Source organism: Patagioenas fasciata, chromosome 3, assembly GCF_037038585.1.
Source record: "Patagioenas fasciata isolate bPatFas1 chromosome 3, bPatFas1.hap1, whole genome shotgun sequence".
Taxonomy (NCBI): Eukaryota; Metazoa; Chordata; class Aves; order Columbiformes; family Columbidae; genus Patagioenas; species Patagioenas fasciata.
Window position 1 is genome coordinate 35,195,714 of NC_092522.1, and position 18,483 is coordinate 35,214,196.

Below are 18,483 nucleotides of genomic sequence, written 5' to 3' on the forward strand. Positions count from 1 at the left end.
TGCCCTGCAGTAGCAACTCCCAGGGCAGGGACTGTGACAACCGCCTCAGGTGGCTGTGGCATTGCCAGGTCACTAACCGGTACAGGCTGGAAGGTGGCAGGAGCAGACAGAGCAGAGCCGTCGGCGTGGAGAACATGAGCTCCCCAGTGCTGCTAGTTCACAGATGATTGTTAAAATGTTGCTCTTAAACCCGAAATGTTTAATTTTCACCCTCCCTGGGGGATTCACCCAGCCCTTAGAGTGTCCTTTTTGCTGGTGGGGAAGGAGAAGTCATCTAAGTTCAAGCTGCAAAATCCCATTTAAGCTGTCTCATGGGCAAAGTATTTTCCCACAGGAGCTCATCTAAGAGTAATGGGCTTTCCTCTGCTCCGACTGTCCTCCTTGGGAGGGGGGACGGCAGCATCCACCTTAATCCCAGAGCCTTGGGGAGCTCTGAAAAGAAGCAGCCCATTGCTGATAAGTCTTCAGCACCAGGCATTTGGGACTAAAACTGTCGATGCTGCTTGGTTTGCAGCACCTTCATCTCCAGGCAATTGAAATCCTCCATCTCAATTAGCTGCAGCATCTGACTTTGGGGGAGGTGGGGACTGGGCTGTAAAAATAAACTCGTGCTTCCAATCTGCATTGTGTTAGGAGCGAGGGGCTGGGATGGGGGAGAGGTACTTCAGCAGGCACCGCGAGGCTGTGACGCTGTTGTCCCCTTGGGTTGCACGTCGGGCAGATGATCTGCACGTGCTTCTTCCTGCTGGAAAGAGAATTAGTTCAAGATGTGAGAGGAATCGGGCTGCAGTTGTTAAGAGACGAAGAGAGATGGGGAAAAACACACATTGTAATAAAGAAGCTTAACAAAAGGGGCTGGGTTTTGGCTGGTCAGTTCCCTTGGCTCTGCCTTTAGCTCCTCTCAGGTGGAGGCTGCTGCTGCCCCCAGGTTTTGCAGGGTGTCGGGAACCACTGCTGTCATCTGGGGTCATGTTTTAAGTCAGGCTGGTGAGCTTGTAGAAACCGTGCTACTGTGCAGCGAGGGATGCAAAAGTATTTGGGCCAGAAACAAGGGAGGCAGAGAGGGGAGTGCTGGAGCATTGGTATTGAGGCATTTTGCAAAAGGAAAAGAGAGAGGTTTCCTTGTTCTCTCGTCTTAGGATTGTTTCTACAATTTTTCTTCAGCAGGTCATTAAGCCTAAAACACCTGGTCTCTTCATGTTTCTGCGCAAGTACAAACTTTTTGAGTATTGTTTTCAAACATTATTCCATCGTGATGTTGGGACAGCTATACCCCGTCCTGCTGAATTTCCATGAGACCTGGTCTGGGAACAGCTCGTATGACATGACGTTTAAGTGCTGTTTTAATATTCGGCTGCAATTAATGTGGATGCAATTAATTGACTCTTGTAAATCCTCACGTTAAAAGCCCTTTAAGAAGTATAGGAAGATAAAAGTGCACCTGAGGCCAAACCCTCAGCTACTGTCTGGCAGTGAACTTCTTCCATGACTGGACCAGCACCACCTTGCCCTCCACAACCACTTGATCCATCGCCCTTGGGTATGACACTGAAGTTTTCCACATATTTAGGTTGAATTTGCTAGAGTTACTTCTGTCCTGGAAGTGCAAACCCCTTCTAAGGAAGGCTCACACATACAGAAGTGGTCAGTATGTCCCATGAATAATCATCACCATGGAGCCTTTTCATTTCCTATCAGCTCTTCGTAATGCTTTCTTACTTTTTTTGATTGAAGTTATTCAGACCAGCCTGGCTCATGGTGCCCCAGACATACGCATTTTTAATCCACATCTAGACCAAGCCTCATTGTGCAATAGGCTCCCTGCTTCCAAAAAAACAAGAGATAACATGTACATCTGCCTAGTCCATTCTTGCCTGAACCATAGACAAATTAAGACCAGCCCAGGTTCCAGGGCAGGAAAGGATCATTGTAAGGCAAAGGAGACCTTGGCTCCTCATGTTTCTGGATTTTGAGAGCAATTAGGAGGCTGAAACCCAGACCTGGGAATGTTTTTTAGCGTGGTTTTACAGGAGCGGAGGATAAGGGCACTTGGCAGTGGCGTAGACTTGGCCCTTGGCAAGCGTGTGGCAGAGCCTGCAGTCAGGACCTGCTTCTCCAGCATCCCTGGCACCAGCCACACTGACACCTGTCCACGGACAAAATCACTGATTTGCGATCAAGGGGGGAAATCACAACCACACTCCTCTTTCTCCTTGCCCTTTGTATTTTTACGACCCTTTAGATATCTCCTGTGAAGAAGCCCATTGGTGCTCAGCCACTGTTCATTAAAAGGGACTTTTATTACAGAAGCAACAACACTGCCGCTTCCTGAGACCTTTTCCTTGAGCTCTCTGAAGAAGCAGTGTAGGCATTTCCAGGACTCTCCAGCCTGTCCTGACAACTGTACTTTCATCTGTGCACAAAGTCTGCTTTAATATTGTCTCTCTAAGTGCTAAGAGCAAGTGTTTTGATGTTAACTTCTGGGAACGAGCTCTTAAGCTTCCACCTCACACTTAATTACAGTTAGTTATTAAGTACTCCAGCATATCCAAGAGAGAATGGAGGTTTTCTGTTTCAAAGGGTTTCTGGACATGGTTCGGCAACACCTTTTGCCAAGCAGAGTGCTTTTCGTACCCACATACAGTCAGACCATGTAGGCCCCTCTCTTGCCGGTAACCCCATTGTTTTCAGAGGGACGCACATTGAGCCCCATTCCAGCAGCACACCGTATCTTTAGAACAGGGAGTCACTCCCCTCAGTGGATCTCAGATGACTGCAGTGAGACCATCCTATCCCTGTGTTCAAGCGTGCAGCCAGCTTGGCCCCGCATTCTCAATGGGGTGAGCACTGCCAGACGTCCTGTTCAGGGTAATAACACTAATTCTATCACTTTTACCACAGCCTGGTGATGAGGTGACATCATTTAACTCTTTCCCAATCCTGATGCCAATAAAAGCCCAGGCTCAAGCCAGATGCTCTTCCCTCTTTTGAACCAGGTTTGGGTGATGCTGAGGGCCCAGGATGTGGGCAGGGCAGCAGCGAGGCAGACCCGTGGCAGCACCAGCACCAAACCCCTTTGGCACTGCTCAGTCAGGCTCACAGCACAGCCATGGTGCAGTGCCATAGCCGTGGTGCAGTGCCATAGCCAGTGGTCCTGCTGGCTCCTCACAGGGACAGTTCTGCGGAGAGCCCAGACGCCAACAAAACCAAACACTACTTCAAAGCAGAAACAGCTTTGGCCTTCTTGTAATGCTCCAGAACAAAGATCCTCCCAACCCACTGAGCAGCAGGTGCAAGAAGTGGATTGAGACCAAGAGCTTATTAAGAGTGACCACGACGCATAGTTTACAGCATTTTGCTGGTGTATGGAAGCAGAAAACAGCTTCAGCAGATACCAGCCCAGGGACAAACAAGCTCTCTCCTAGTCCCAGAGTATGCAGGATGTGAGAGATGTGAGTAGAGATCTCACCAGTCGAGCTCTAGACACCTCTTGGCACAAAATGAACAGTCTTATCTTGATACCTGTTTGTTTGCCCAGCTTCAAACCTGTCTCAGCAACATGAGGGCCTGCCTTGCCCAACTCCTGCCTCTTGCAGAGACACCACCTCCAGTCCCAGCAGACGCAGGGCCCCCCGAGGCCCGTCCATGCCACAGCCCAGGGGCTCCCCTGTGAGATCCAGGAAAACAGGCTGCAGGAGGTGTTTTAGAGGATGGGAGCCCTGCCCTGTGGAGCTAAGACCTGGCTCATTCCTCACTGCTCAGTCAAGTATGGGCCTTGAATATTTTCTTGATGTATTTGTGAGCGGGGCCAAACACTGACCTCAGGAGCTGTAAAACCTGCCCCTGTCAGTGCCCCTCAGGCTCAGCTGAACAGAGGCTGTAGACAGCATCTTGCCTGAAGTGCCTGTGCTCAGGTGAACTCAGGACCAGGCCCATGGCCATGCTGCCGAGGTGCCATTGCAGCCTGGGCTGGGAGGAGGAGGGGGACCAGCCCGTATCCTTGTACCACAAGGTTAGGACGTGATTCTCTGAAGCACTTGGTGCTGGCCAAGTGGATTACCCCGCTGAGCTTATCAGACAGCTCATTGTTCCTGCTTGAGTGATTCAGCCCCTCCAAAGTACTTCCCCAGTAGCACAGCAGTGAGGAGGAGGAGGGAGGCAAGGCGCGTGGTGCACACTGATAGTCCTCCTGATAGCAGGAGGCAGATAAACACACGCGAGTTAATGGCTGAGCTCAGATCTCGTTGAGGCAGTTTGACCTTTCTGCTGGTAAGCCTCCCTTCAGCTGACATGAAAGAGTTTGACACAAGCACTCAGGGGAATGTGTGGCCAATAAGTGAGACTTACTTTCTCCAGCAAGTAATATTGATTAGCACAGTGCCTGCAGATGCGCCTCGAGGTGGTGGTGGGATTTCAGCCCAGCTCACTCACGGAGTAAGCAGAAGGGACGTCTGAGGCACAGAAGTAAAATAATTTCTTGACTGAACCTGTAAAGTGCCCTTTCTGTCTCCTACCGCAGCGACCTGTGCGCTGCTGAAAGCCTTGGAGGGAGGGAGAGGCTGGGCAGGCTGGGCAACCTGGCTGCTATCCCTGTGTGGTCTGGCTGGTCTCCATCCCAGTGGGCGTTCCTTGTCATTGAGCACGTTTTTCTATCTTCCTGGGCCACTTTGTCCTTTGGCTTCCCTGGTAAAGAAACATCTATTAAGAGCACTAATGCCTCTGAGAATTTGGGTAGTTAGGACTGAAAATGGATCAAGGATCTATCTGAGCATCTGGGAGAGGCTTCTTCCTCTCCAGCCATCCAGGATGGGCTCTGCTCCAGTGATCCAGCCATGAAGGGTGCCGTGGGACCATGCCAGTGCATGAAACCAAACCTGCGTTACGTCACAACAGGAAGCACAGTGGCATCTCCACTGAGTTGCAGTCCCCGTCCCCTGTAGACCCATAGACATGGGTCTCAGTGAGCCTGGTGATTGCCTGCAGCCTTATGAGCCACTGTGTAGCATGGAGTGGCTGGGACCCATTGTCTTGCTGTCCCAAGGGCCATCTCCAGCCATTTCAATGGTGGCACTACAAAGCTGAAACATTATACTCACGCTGCAAAGAGTGGCTGCCAGGAATGTGTAACTAAGACCATTCACTTAATGGGAGCACATTTTAAACATCTTGCTCCTAGCCTTTTGCACTTAGGGAGAGCCCAAACCATGTGTAAGCCAGTACCGTGTTCTTTAGCCAAGCCCATGGAAGGCATACAGAGTCACAGCAGGAAATTGTGAACCACCTCAGTTTGGTTTAGTTCTGTATTTATCCAAATGACACTTAAGTGGCAGCAATACCAGCCAAATGCTCTGGGAGGTGAGGTGGAGACTGCATTTACGTACTATTTCTTAAATGCCCCAGTCCAAACACCTCTCATAATAAACTCCTGGCTTGCTCAGGAATATAGAATGTGTTTTGTTGGTTTTTTTGTTTTGTTTTTGTTTTGTTTTGTTTAAAGCAGCAGGATGACCCAGAAACTCAGGTTACACATTGTCTATATGCAAAAACACTTTAAGTTCTTTTAAAGCAATGCATGATATTACACCAACATGACCGCTGAGTTTGGGAAAAGGTACCAAAAGTTTATAACGCCGGGCAAGCTTCTGAAGGGTTAGAAGGGTGTTCTCGCCCAGGATGTTACTGAATCTTTCCACCACGGCCTGCATTTTTCTCTCCTCTGCCTTCTTCCTCTTGCTGCTGTGTATGGAAAGACAAAGAAAAAGCTGAGCTTTTCCACCTGGGGTCTCAGGGAAGGAGCAGGATGAGGTTGCTCTGGACAAGCATTTGGCCACTTACTGTTCATCTGGCTTGATTTGATCACTGGGGTCAGAACACAAATGCAGGAGCTCCCTGGGAGCTGGGATCACTGAGGGCAGGCCCTGGCTGCAGCCAGCTGCTCAGACAGGGATGAGATGTGTAAGAAGAGCACTCCCAAAGCGGGAGGGTGAAGCCTGGGTAAACACATCGAGGCCACCTTCAGGACCTGGTGAAGTGGTGTGGGACAGCAATGGGAGCACTCAGTGGGCTCAGTTTTGGCCATGTCAGTGCTCACGTGGCTTCAGGCAAACACACCCCACCCCTTGGTGAGCCTGCTGTTTCCCCAGTGAGTTCGACAACACGCACTAAAATACCAGCGGATCCACAATAAGAGATGCCATTTGCGGGTGCGAGTTGGTTTAAAGAGAAATAATACGTATTAACCTGCAACGAGCTGCAAGTGAGGACAGGCCCTGGGCTGCTGGCGGACACCTGCTGCCTTGCCCCCGGCCAGGGCGCGTCGCGGGAGGGACAATCCGATCCTGGCAGCTGCAATCTCGCAGCCCCTCTGCCCGCCAAGGAGAACCCTGCAGCCATTCAGGCACAGGTGGAAGTTTCGAGATCCTCAGACTCTCGGTCCCTGTGGGCACATCCAGCCCTCGGTGCTGCAAAGCCCCGAAGACAGAGGAGTCCTGCTCTCTGCCTTTGTGCCGTCCTCTGTCAAATCATTCTGTGCTGGCAGTTTGCAAAGCTGTCTATTATCGGCACGTTAATAACCTTTCACAATGTTTAATTACTTGGAAAGGTAATCGGTCCTGTGGTAGTTCTTTAAAAAGCATGCCCATTTCACTTGCTCTTGGCAAACACTTCTGCTTTTTTGTCTTTCATTCTCGCAATAAATATGTTACAACTGATCCTGCCTCCAAAGGCAATACCTATTTGTAAAACAAAGAGGAAGATTGCTCCCTGGCTTTCTGGGTGTCAGCTCTGCAGATCTCTCTGCCACCATTGTGAGTGGATTCAGGGACACCATCTGCCTTGTGCTTTTCTAATGGCTTCTCATTTAAGGTGGCTGGTTTACACACACAGCCAGGTACTCAGAGGCAGAGCTTACTTCACCAGCAGAGCTGGCCACATCACCAGTTGCACATAAATAAGCAGCTCAGAAGCCAGACACATGTCGCCCAGTCCTCTCCACTAGCTCGCTGCTGCCCTTCAGCTGCTGCCAGCAGTGCCAGTGCAGGCTGTGACATGCTGCGATGCCCGAGGCTGGGGCTGGGAGGAGGGAGCAGGAGGACCTGGCAGCTGCAGGAAGAAGGCAGGTGGATTGTCCAGGTGGGTGAAAGTGCCACCAGGCTCTCTCCAAGGACAGCTAACCACAACATGGCTGCAGACTGCCACCAGGCACATCTCTGCTTCATTCGATACTGCGAAGAAGTGGTAGATTGTTCGCCTTCCATGAGAGGATGCCACTGCTTGTGATGTGAGGCAACTTGTGCATGTTGCCTTTGGGCTTGTGACCCTATGCTGGTAACTGTAGCAACCACGAAGGTTTGGCCCTATCCTGGAGCCCACCAGCTGAGGCAGCTTGGGACCACCATGTGGGCACTACTGGGGTCCCCTGCCTGTCCCTTGCCACCTTGGAGCAGCCCTGTGACCCCGTAGTCATCCCGAGAGCAGATCTGTCTTGGTGCAAGCATTCTCCAGTGCTTCTAGGGAGGGCACACGTGTGCGCACACACACACACCCACATGCATGCATACACGCACACCTGCAAGCCTGTGGGGCCCTGGCACGTAAGAAGCTGTTCTGTCCATGCCAGGGGCCAGCCCCGGCAAGGGCACATGGCTTGTCAGGCTCAGGCACCCACTAGCCACAGCCACAGACTGCAGTAGCGGAAAGTACTACACTAGATTGACTAAATTTGTCCTTTTCCACTGATGAACACTGTCCTATGAGCCAACGTGTTCCAGTTCAGCCAGGGAGGTACTCACTTTTGGGGAGGAAAGCATAAAATGGTATCAGAAGAAAACATTATTCACGATGGAGGCAAAAGCTGCTGGCATTTTCTTCCTTCCTGCTGAGGTACGAGCTTGTCAAACAAACAAATGAAAAGCACCCAGCAGGTTCCAAAGCACCAGGTTCTCAGCCTGCAGGTTCCCCCACATGGAAGCATAGGTAGAAGAGCTGCAACCCATCCATGCTTGTGTTTTTCTTGACAGGTTTGTTTTCTTCTTCTTTTTTTTTTTTTTTTTAATTTTCTTAAAAAAAAAAAAGCTTTTAGCAGCCTGAGGGCAGAAGGCTCTTACTTGCTAAATCACAAGGTTTGCCACATTGAAATGTAGGGACGTGCCCGCAAATGGGAACTGGCTGTCTTAGCTTTCGTTCTTGACTGCTTGCCAGAACCCTTAAAACAACAGGAGGAGGTTCAGTCACCTAAACATCCCTTCGCTCACGGGAGTCTGTAAACCTGGGTATTAACATATCAGATGCCACCAGTGCCTTTGCCAGCAGCACAGGCAGCCCCACTGCAAGGTGGCCATGCGACAAGAAGGAGCTGAAATGCCTGGCAGTGCCCTGGTGTGCCCCTCCTAGCATGAACGCTGGGCTGTGCTGACCCAGGATCCTGTGTCCTTGCAGCACCCACTGATTACGGACAGGAGAGAGGTGTGAATGCCAGGGAACACCATTCGGTGCTGTGATGTTAGAAACACAGTTTTCCTAGATTTTATAGCCAGGTAAGAGATGATGCTTGTGCTGCCCCACCAGATAGATACCAACAAGAATTGGACACGCATCAATGAGATGATGGTCACATTTCCCTCTGCCCTGCCCCAGCTTGTTTGAAGAACAGTGATGTGAAGGGACAGCAAGAGACCAAAAGTCATAGATTGGAAGAGATGACCAGCAAAACGCTGCCCTTAAATAGCTGAAAAGCAACCTCAATTGCAGCCAGTGGCAGTTGGTGCTTCCTCAGCATAGACCTAACCTGTGGCTCTCCATGTCATTCCAGGGCTGTATATCCTTGTTTAACTTGGACAGCACACCTCAGTCCTCAGCTACAGATATATTTAGACTCCTATTTCAGTCATAGACTTGGAGAGAGACCAGGCATACACCTCAGACCTTGCCTATAGTCATTCCTCGGCCTCACTGTTCTGCTAATGTTTATTTAAATGGATGAGGGGTGGAGCATGACCTGGAAAAGGGTTGAGAAGCTCTCTAAATGTCCGTCTCTCAGTCTCTCAGCTGGGCTCTTGTCAGCCACCTCGCTGTGTCATTTTAAACTGGGCGGTCTGGGGTGGCACCGCATCTGCCTCCAGGCTCCACCTCAAGATGTTCAAGGTCCTCGAAGTCCCTTCTGCTGGCTCCAGTTTTCTTCCCGTGTGTTCCAATGGGGCCGGTCTTGCACCTCAGAGGGATTCAGGGTTTTGACAAGCTGCACTATTCACCTTGAACTCTACTGGGTACAAACTCTACAGTGAGTCCCCTGGTCTTCAACTGCAGCTCTTGGCATCAGCTTTCCTTTGGGCTCTTCTCTGTGAGTCCTTGCACAGCTTTGAATTGCTGAGGAGCTCAGGAGCTCCAAATGATCCTTTCCCTGGGCTTTCCATCCCCATTTAGGTCTCTCTTGGAAAAGTAGCTGGGCTAGAGCTCAACTCTGGCAACACCTAGACCTTTCCTCTGCTCTCCCTGACCATTGCCTCCTGAATTTCCACCAGCACCTCCACCAGGGCTGGAGGCTCCCCTGACCAGAAGGCAGCACCCTTGTTCCCAGAACTGCCTCAATCCCATGACCTGGGTGAAGGCTCATGGAGGTGAGCAGATGGGTGCCCACCTCTGAACCACCTCCTTGAGTTTGCAGGTCCCACGAGGCGGGCAAACCAAACCCTCTTCCCTCGCAACGTCATGGCGTTAGGTTATAAAGTTCAGCTTGTCAGTAAGTATGCTGGTCCCACCCACGGCTTCTTTCCACATAATTATGGTTTGCAGAGATACCAGGAAAAAAAGGAGAGCCCCTGCCGGAGATGCTGACGTCTTTTTCCTCTCAGGTTCAATGGCTGCTTTATTGCGGTCGGGTTTTCTTCCTCCCCGCTGCCCGGTCTTTCTCTGACTGGAATCGTTCCCCTCTGAAAAACGTGGTGACTTTTGCTGAAAAGCAGTTCTGCCACTTCTGTAGCAAGGCAGCGATCATGAACAGCACAGTGGTAGTTACGGGATGTGTGGTTTACCTCAAGACGTCACATCTCCTCCCCTCAGAGACATCAGAAGGGTTATTGCTCAAATTTGGCTTCGATTGTATAAAGGAAAAAGGCCCTGTGACTTTCACTACTACTTTTAATGTTCTAAGAAACCTTCATGCTCCTTTCCTCAGGCTGCTTCAAAGGGCAATTAGCTGGGGCACAAGATGTCGCTTTTTGGTAAACGTATGTGTACAAAGTGCACTATAAAATCCCATGAGTCAAGTTGCAGTATTTCCTACCTGGGGAATGGAGAGACTGATTTCAGCTGGGGATTTTTCCCAGGTGAAGGCTGGCCAGAAAGCAGAGCTTTGAGTACCCAATTTGCACTTTCTGTCCTTATATACTTTTGGAGAGCAGAAGGGGTGAAATATTCAGCGTGCTTCTTTCAGGTCTGGTACCGTGATGCTGGGCTGGAAGATGGTCCCTGGGGAGCCATTGCTGGGCATGGCCGTGGTCCACACGAGGAAGGAAGGCACCAGGGCTGGGCTCACCTAGCAGAGCACCGTGCTCTGCCAATGCAAACACCTGCCCAGCAAAAGCCAGGGATCCTCTCTGTGGCAGGAAAGCTGTGAAACAAGAGGCAGGAAGGCACGGTCATGACGGACACAGGCAATGTGGGGCACACTCAGAGAGAGAGCTGAGAAAGGAAACCAGCAAAACAGATCTCCCTAGCTCCCTAAAGAAAATCCCACACTGAAGGTAAACAAATACCATCCCCACTGGAAATGCAGGCATTACCTCCTCCTTCACCCAGGCAGTGGAGAACGGTGCAGGACTGCCTGGCCAGGCTGCCAGCATTTCAGTGAAGGGCACCAGAGACACATCACAGCTCGCGGAAGCCCAGCTGCTGCCATCCACCCCAGGTTTAGCCCCCTCTTTGATTTTGTTGGCAAGAACAGCCCCTCCTCTCTCACAAGCCACCCCCAGGTTTTAACAACTTTCCCCCTCTGCAGACCTATGTCAAGCTGAACTAGCATGAGCACAGCACTGCAAATCCTCAGGCATGAGGATTTTGCCCATAAGGCAGCTGATGGGATTTTTGTGAGCTGTTTCAGCCTTTTGTGAGCCCTGGCGAGAAGGGTCTGCAGGCACTGCTCCTGAGAGCTGCCCACCCGCAGCCATGACCACAGGGGGAAGGACAAAGGGTGCAAAGGCAAACTACACCGTGGCCTTTTGTTGTCCTCAGCTTTGGGAGTACAACTGCGGTGTCTGACCAAAACCTTGACCGGGCTCCCCTTTGCTAAAGTCATAATTTCTAATTTAGTGTTCGGTGGCTGAGGATGGGGTCCCCAAGGGAGGTGCAGGCTTCCCTTATGTTTGTATAAAGACACTGTGCTGTACCTGATGAATGCAGGGTTTACTCATGGGTGCCTTCCTCCCATGTGCAGTACTGCGCTGTGACCTGCTCAGGAAACGCAGCTGGTTTCCTGCAGTGTGCCGGGCAGCGTCTTGCAGAGTCACAGAATGGCTGATGTTGGAAGGGACCTCTGGAGATCATCTCATCCAACCTACCACCTGCTAAAGCAGGCTGAGGAGCTCATTCAGCTGCCCATCACTCCAGTGCCAGCCCAAATCAGGCTGCTCCAGGAAGGTTCTCATCTGTGGACTAAAAGCACTTGCCAAGAGGGTGAGCAGTGCTCAAAACCCTCCTGTGGGGAGGCAAAGTGACCTGCTCCATCTCTGGCAGTGGGGGCTCAACACCTGCCTCCCTACTGGCCAGGATGCAGGTTGCACGGCAGGGAGAGGGCAACGCTTACGGCACAACCAGGTGGAAGGTGTGCGTGTGTGTGCATTGCAAGGACATTACTTCTTAACAGCAAGGTGTGAATGAGGAAGGAGTTCCCTTCAACAAAGCTGCCCTGGTGAAGAGAGGCCAGGGGTGAGCAACTTCATCCCCAGCACTCTGCCTTTGCTGGTGCTGGCAGGCTCTTGGCACCAGCTCACTAACCCTTCAAATGCCGAGGAATCTCAGAGGACCTTAATTTGACAGTCACATTAAAAATATTTTGTCTGTTGACAGAACCTTTCATCCAAGAATCTCAAAGCACTTTACAAATATTAATTAAGCTCACCAAGGTAAGTGTGAATAATTATTGTCATTGGATAACAAGGAGAACTGAGGCCAAACTTGCCCAAGAGCACCTGTCAGGCCCTGGGGACCAGCATGGGAGAGGAGTGATTCCCAGCTGCAGTCATGAGACCGCGAGCCCTTCTGCAGAGAACAACCTCAGCAAACCGGTCCAGTCTGCCGTGCTCCGCTCAACGGTGTCCTCCCCTAAAAAAATCACCCATTTGAAGGACAGAAAACAAACAAACAATTCATTTTTGCAACACATTGCAATTGATGTCACTGTAAAAAAATTAGGCAACAATGACATGAAAATAACAACTCCCCAAATCAGTGTGAAAGCTTTCTGAATAAGTAATTTCTGAAAGTAATGGATAGCAAATGGATAGTAAAATCAGATGTTGAGGAATTAGGGATAGAATTTAAGGACTATTTTAAACCCAAAATGATCAAACCTTCATTTATTATGGCACCTTACTACTATGAATCTCAGGATGTGGACCAATTTCATTTTCCTACGCCTCCAATCATCCTGCATCAAGGAGACTCAGATCAGGGTTGCTCAGGTTGCAAGTTCAAGTATATTTTAAAGCGATAAAGACTCACTATCATCATCTAGTCTGAACTCTTGCACAGCCCAACCCTGAGGAATTTAGCTATTTACCTTGTAGACAGCCCAACTACTTACATCACGGTATTTAGTTAACTTTCATTCATGTATCTGTAGCTGCTGAAGGTCTCTGAAGTTTCCCCACCTTCCAAACCCTGCTCCGTGTTGCACGGAGAGGTTCCAATATTGGGCTTCTTGATTGCAAATTCCTTACCTACAGGAATGTTGTGGAAAAGAATACACAAATATTGTGAGATTCAAAGATATCAGAGCAATGGGGAGGGGAGCCATAAATATACCTCATGCAGATAATAGCGGCTATAAATTCTATTGCCTTCATCTGGCTTGGCACCAGCGTTCTTCAGAACTACTTGCTGTGCTCATTCCTCTCTTCATGGCAAGCTTCACTGTTTATTATTGATATATAACCACAGCGTTATGTTCATCTTGTGGACGGTCCTGGATAAAAGCAGCCTTTTCAGATTGAATTAAGCACTTTCCAAAGCAATAGCAACTAAACTGAAAAATACCCATATGAGGTGTGTTTGGGGGTGAAACTGATGATTTGTCTTATGCCAGCAGAGCCTTCCTGCACGAGTATCTTTCAGACAGCTATTTGGCCTCTAGTTCAAACCACGCTTGACACCTGAGCCATTAGTTGAGGCTCTGAGGGATGAACCCTACCCAGAGCAAAGAAACTGAGTAGGTGACTCTTCATCATAGAGGATCCTCCAGCATCATGACTGGAATGGAGGTGGCAGGAACTTCTTCCCCAGTGTAGTAACGCCAGGGATGGTCTCCCAGGGCGGGTGCTGATGCAGGTATGCTGTGTCTGGGGAGGATAAGTGGTTTGTGTGGTGGTGGCACTGTGTCCCCTACTGCAGGCATGTGGTGGGAAGGATTAGTAGTCTCAGTTGAGTCCTTCCTTCTCCTCCCCATGCAGATGGCCATCCCCTCTGTGGCTCAGCTAACCCAGGTGCCTCTGTCTCACCCTGCCTGACATGCAGAGGGTTGTGGGCCCACAGGGACCTCCTCACCCATGCGACCACAGTGCATGTTTCATTGCTACTGAATCCCTGGGCAGCCTCAGACAAAATGGACGGGCAGGGTGCTGGTACAGGGTTTCAAGTTACTGACCCATTAATTAGGAAGTGAGAACCTTTTTTGGAAGAGCGCTGGGAATCTCCTCACTCAAGCCATCGCAAACTGAGCTCAATGGAGTGTTTTGGATCAGTGCTGCCTGTTTCCAATTACATCTGAGAGCATTTCTGCACTGAAGAGCCAAAATCTTGATTTATAGGCTTTTGGGCAAGGGAATGCAGTGTTTTTTATTATCTTTATCTCTAAATCTGCTCTTGTTATTATACTTGTTGCTTACAACAAACTTGCAGAGTCTAATGCATGGGTCTTGTGTTAAGTCTTCCTGCATTCAGATGCTAATACTCTTCATTAAAGCCCAGATTAATTGCTTCTTCATCAGATAGACAGGCCCATCTCTTTCACTCGGTGCCCCTGGCAGGGGAGCACACACTTTGGGACAATGTCCCCTGGGAAGGTGGTGGAGCTGGAGGCAAACCTGAGGCTGAGGCTCCCCCGGAACTCAGCTGCGCTGGGGCCGGAGCACTTGCTCGCATCTCACGGGCGCCGTGGCCATGAGAGAGGCAGCGGGCGCGCTCCTGCGCCTCCCGCTCGGCACCAGACATTCCTCTGGCTGCATTTTCTGCTGCACTGGCTTCCCGCATATTTGTCCTGACATCATACGGGCTGAGGCCCTTCCCGCCTCTGCCCAGTGTGAGCTTGCTGTGAAAAAAAAGACAACAAACCCACTTTTAGAAAACGATGTCTTCTGTGGAAGGAAAACGCTCAAATGCAGTGAAGAAGAGTTTTATGAGCTTTGCTTCAATACGCGTTGTGCAACATCCTTACGGGATTTCATTATTTATGATGATTCTATGATTTTATCTAACTACTGTCTATGCCTAATAGCTCGGAGGTGCTGTTGATTAATTTTTTCCAGCTCTTTGATGTACCGGCAATAACTTGTCCACGTTACCCTGTGTCAGTAAAGTGGAAATTGCCACGGCACAGCCAAGGTGTGGTATCATGAGGTGGCCAAAGCTGGAATAACTGCCCCTGTCCACAGTAGGACTGAGTTTCCCCCCAAGCCACGCTCTCCTCACTTGCATTGGCTGATGGCGTTGTAACGAGCCGACTCATTAAAATAGGAAAAAACAAATCCAGCCGAAAAATGCTGGGTTTCTTTTCTGCTAGGCTAGTGAGTTGAACTTGCTCTCCATGCGAGCAGCTATGTACTGGAGCTGGCGCAAAGGACAAAGGGAGCGATCGCACAGTGAAGAGCAGCGGGAAGAGGAAGAGGAGGGAGAAGGGCAAGTGGGGGCAGGCTGTAAGATCATCTTCTGACACCACACCCTACGTATGGACACTGTCAGTCTAATTCCTACCGTACTGGTTCCGTCCTCGATGTCGTAATAAGTTTCTGTGAATCTTTTCAATTAGGTAGTGATTTATTGGTTAGTGGGGTGGGTTTGGACAACCTCCAGCAGCAGACACGAAATCCATTACCATGCTGAGCTCTGTCCTATTGCCTGCAATGCAAAGGCATGAAGTTTTTTCTCCAGGAAATGAATCTTTTTTGAAGTGATTATAAGATTATATGACTAGGCTATCGAGTGATGTAAACCTGCCAGTTTCCAAAAGCTTTGGTGTAGTTATACCACTTACAAAAGGATTTGCTTCAAAATTTTTAGCTATCCCAGCATATTAGTTGCTGATTAACTGGAGGTCTTCCTGAAAAGAATGCATTTATCAGCATAAACAGACCTCTTACTTCTTTGTTCCCTTACGTAGAGGTTTTCAGTCTCCCTGAGTTAAAGTGTTTGTCAGTTCAAAATTTATTATTTCTTGTCATCACTTCTCTTATAGTCATCACCTCTCTGGTACTCGTCCAATTCTGTGGATTTGTCAATCACCACCACAAAGAAACCCAGGCCAAAACAAACCTGGCACGACTTGATTTCTGTATTACAAATGTACTGGCACAAACGTTGTCCACAAAATCTCTTATTTCAGCAAAGTGCTTGAAATCCCATTGACTTCAATTAGTAACTTAAGCAAGTGCTCAAATGCCATATTTGAACTGGGGCCTGGAGACACTACCTTGGCGAACTGGATTTGTTGTCTCTTTTTTTTTAATAGTTACACAGCTTTTAGAGGGAATTTCCATGTTTCAGTCCAGTCAAGACATCAAAAACTTGTGTGAGATCATGGAGAACCAAAAGCAAATATTATGTTATCTTCTGGCATCTTACATTCACAAACTGTTTTTAGGAGGTTAAGCATCAAGGGTTCAAGAAGAGTGAATGAAACAATGAGATGTTCTTCTAGGACACTTTGCTCTTCTGCAGATTCCTCTTAGGAAAAAACAACACAAGGAAGGGAATTACTGATGTATAAGATAAGGGAAAAATGTGGACCACTATGAATAGGCTTTACTTCATGGTAGCTGATGGTGTCTGGCAATTTTATACTACATGTTACTCCTGTTCTCCCTGTATGCAATTACATAGGCATATCAGTGTAATGCATGGTTATTACAAAACAACCACAACATGCTGGGAAGAACATTTTATGCTTCTTAGTTGGATAAGGCTCATCTGGTCTTAATCTGATATTTTTTTCCCCTTCTTAAGGAACATCTTCTATTTTAAGATTTTCCCCATTTAGCCAATGGAACCTATGTTAATTTGCCCTCTATTATCAATTTTTTCCTCATTATTATGTTGATCAAAGAGCTCTGGGGCAGTTTCCCGAGAGGCAGGCGTACCTTGCTGCTGGAGCCGGAAGGCAGAGCGCCGACATGCAAATGCTCCCCCACCTTCCTCCTGTTGGGAAAGCAGCTTCCAGCCCAGCCACCTCCCAGGCTGGCTGCTCGTGTCCAGCCCTGACCCTGCACGCTTCCCTCACCCAAACCCATCCCTCCTGGGCACACTTGTGTCTCACCACCAGGAGGTTTCGCTGTTGTGGGAGGCAGAGCTGCTGGGTGCTGTCCCTTTTCCCACTGGGTTTGGGTGCCCTGCTCCATGCTGAGGGGAGAGCAGAGGAGGTGATGAGGCTGGTGAGGGGCCTGGAGCACAGCTTTGATGAGGAGCAGCTGGGAGAACTGGGGCTGTTTATCCTGGAGAAAAGGAGGCTGAGGGGAGGCCTTGTCGCTGTTTACAACCACCTGAAAGGAGGCTGTAGCATGGAGGGTGTTGGTCTCTTCTCCCAAGTAGCAAGTGATAGGACAAGAAGAAATGGCCTCAGGTTGTGCCAGGGAAAGTTCAGTTGGGTATTAGGAAAAATTTCTTCACAGAAAGGGTTGTCAGGCATTGGAACAGGCTGCCCAGGGAAGAGGTGGAATCATCATCCCTGAAGGTGTTTAAAAGGCATTTAGATAAGGTTCTTAGGGACACGCTTTAGTGCTACAGTTAGGTTATGGTTGGACTCGGTGATCCTAAGGGTCTCTTCCAACCAAAATGATTCTATGATACTACGAAATGCTGGGGAGCTCTGCCTGTGCTGCTGTGTCTCTGCCACGCAAGTTCCTCAGAACAAGAGGGTGGTGGTGGCAGCTTCTTTGCCTCTTTGTTTTCAACAGGATGGGCAGGGGCTGCTGCCTTATGTGGGGCTGCCATCGGCCAGGGCCTCCACCCAGCAGTGCCCCAGTCCCGGTGCCAGCCCAGGTGGCCAGTGCCAGCATGGCCGCCAGCGGGCCAGCGAGCTCAGAGGGAACTCTGCTGTGTCCCAACCAGTGCCCATAGACTTCCAGCTTTAGGTAAGAGTCTCAAAGACTGAGATCTCACAGCCAGTGACTTGGGGATGCACCGGCTCAGGCCGGGGCAGAGCAGGACAACTGGGAGCCCCCACACGCCCTTCCTCCTGGGGCAACACACGTGGGATGCGGCGGGACAGACCCAGGCCAAGGCCGCCCCGGACGAGTCACATCCTTGTTTTTTCCTCCGTCCCTTGTTTGTAAAATGGCCACAAATACTTCACAAGGGTGTTGTGAAACGTAATTAATTAATACCTGTAATGCACTTTGATGTCCTCGCATGAAAAGTCCTATATAACTACAAAGCATTTTTGATGGTATAAAGCAAGAACTTCTTGCTGTCTTGCCTTGGCAAAGAGGCTGACTAGATGTTATCGGTTCTGCTGTTTACATGTACAGAAACTACTGCAGTATGGTTTGGACCCTGTTTTGTTTTTAAAGAGTAACATGGTAAAATGATGGAAGAGTTAATTTGGGGGTCTGTTCTCTGTAACTTCAGGGAGTGGCCAGAGGTGACTTCATCTTTACTGTCAATGAAATAAGCTAAATAGTCCTTCAAAAAAACCCAAAACCAACTAAAACCCCATATCTAAAGAGAAAGTTGAGGTATCTGTGCATACCGGTGTGCCCTGATCACACCTGCAGTAACTGTACCGAAAAGCTTCTAGCCCAAGCTTGAGGAAAAAGCTGTATGACATGAGAACTTTATCCCACATTTAAATGATTGCGTAGGGCTTGCATTTCATAGAAGTCAACTGGCTCCTAAATAAGAGGCTGTTCAGGCCACGTTTTGTCGACTGTTTTTGTCCAACCTGCCGTTAAGACCGTCCCCTTTGCAGTTTTACTACTTAAGTGGTAAAGACCCAACTTGGGGTTGGACTGAGGAGCCCTGATTCTGCCTTCATCACAAAATACCCAGTGCTGTCACACCAGC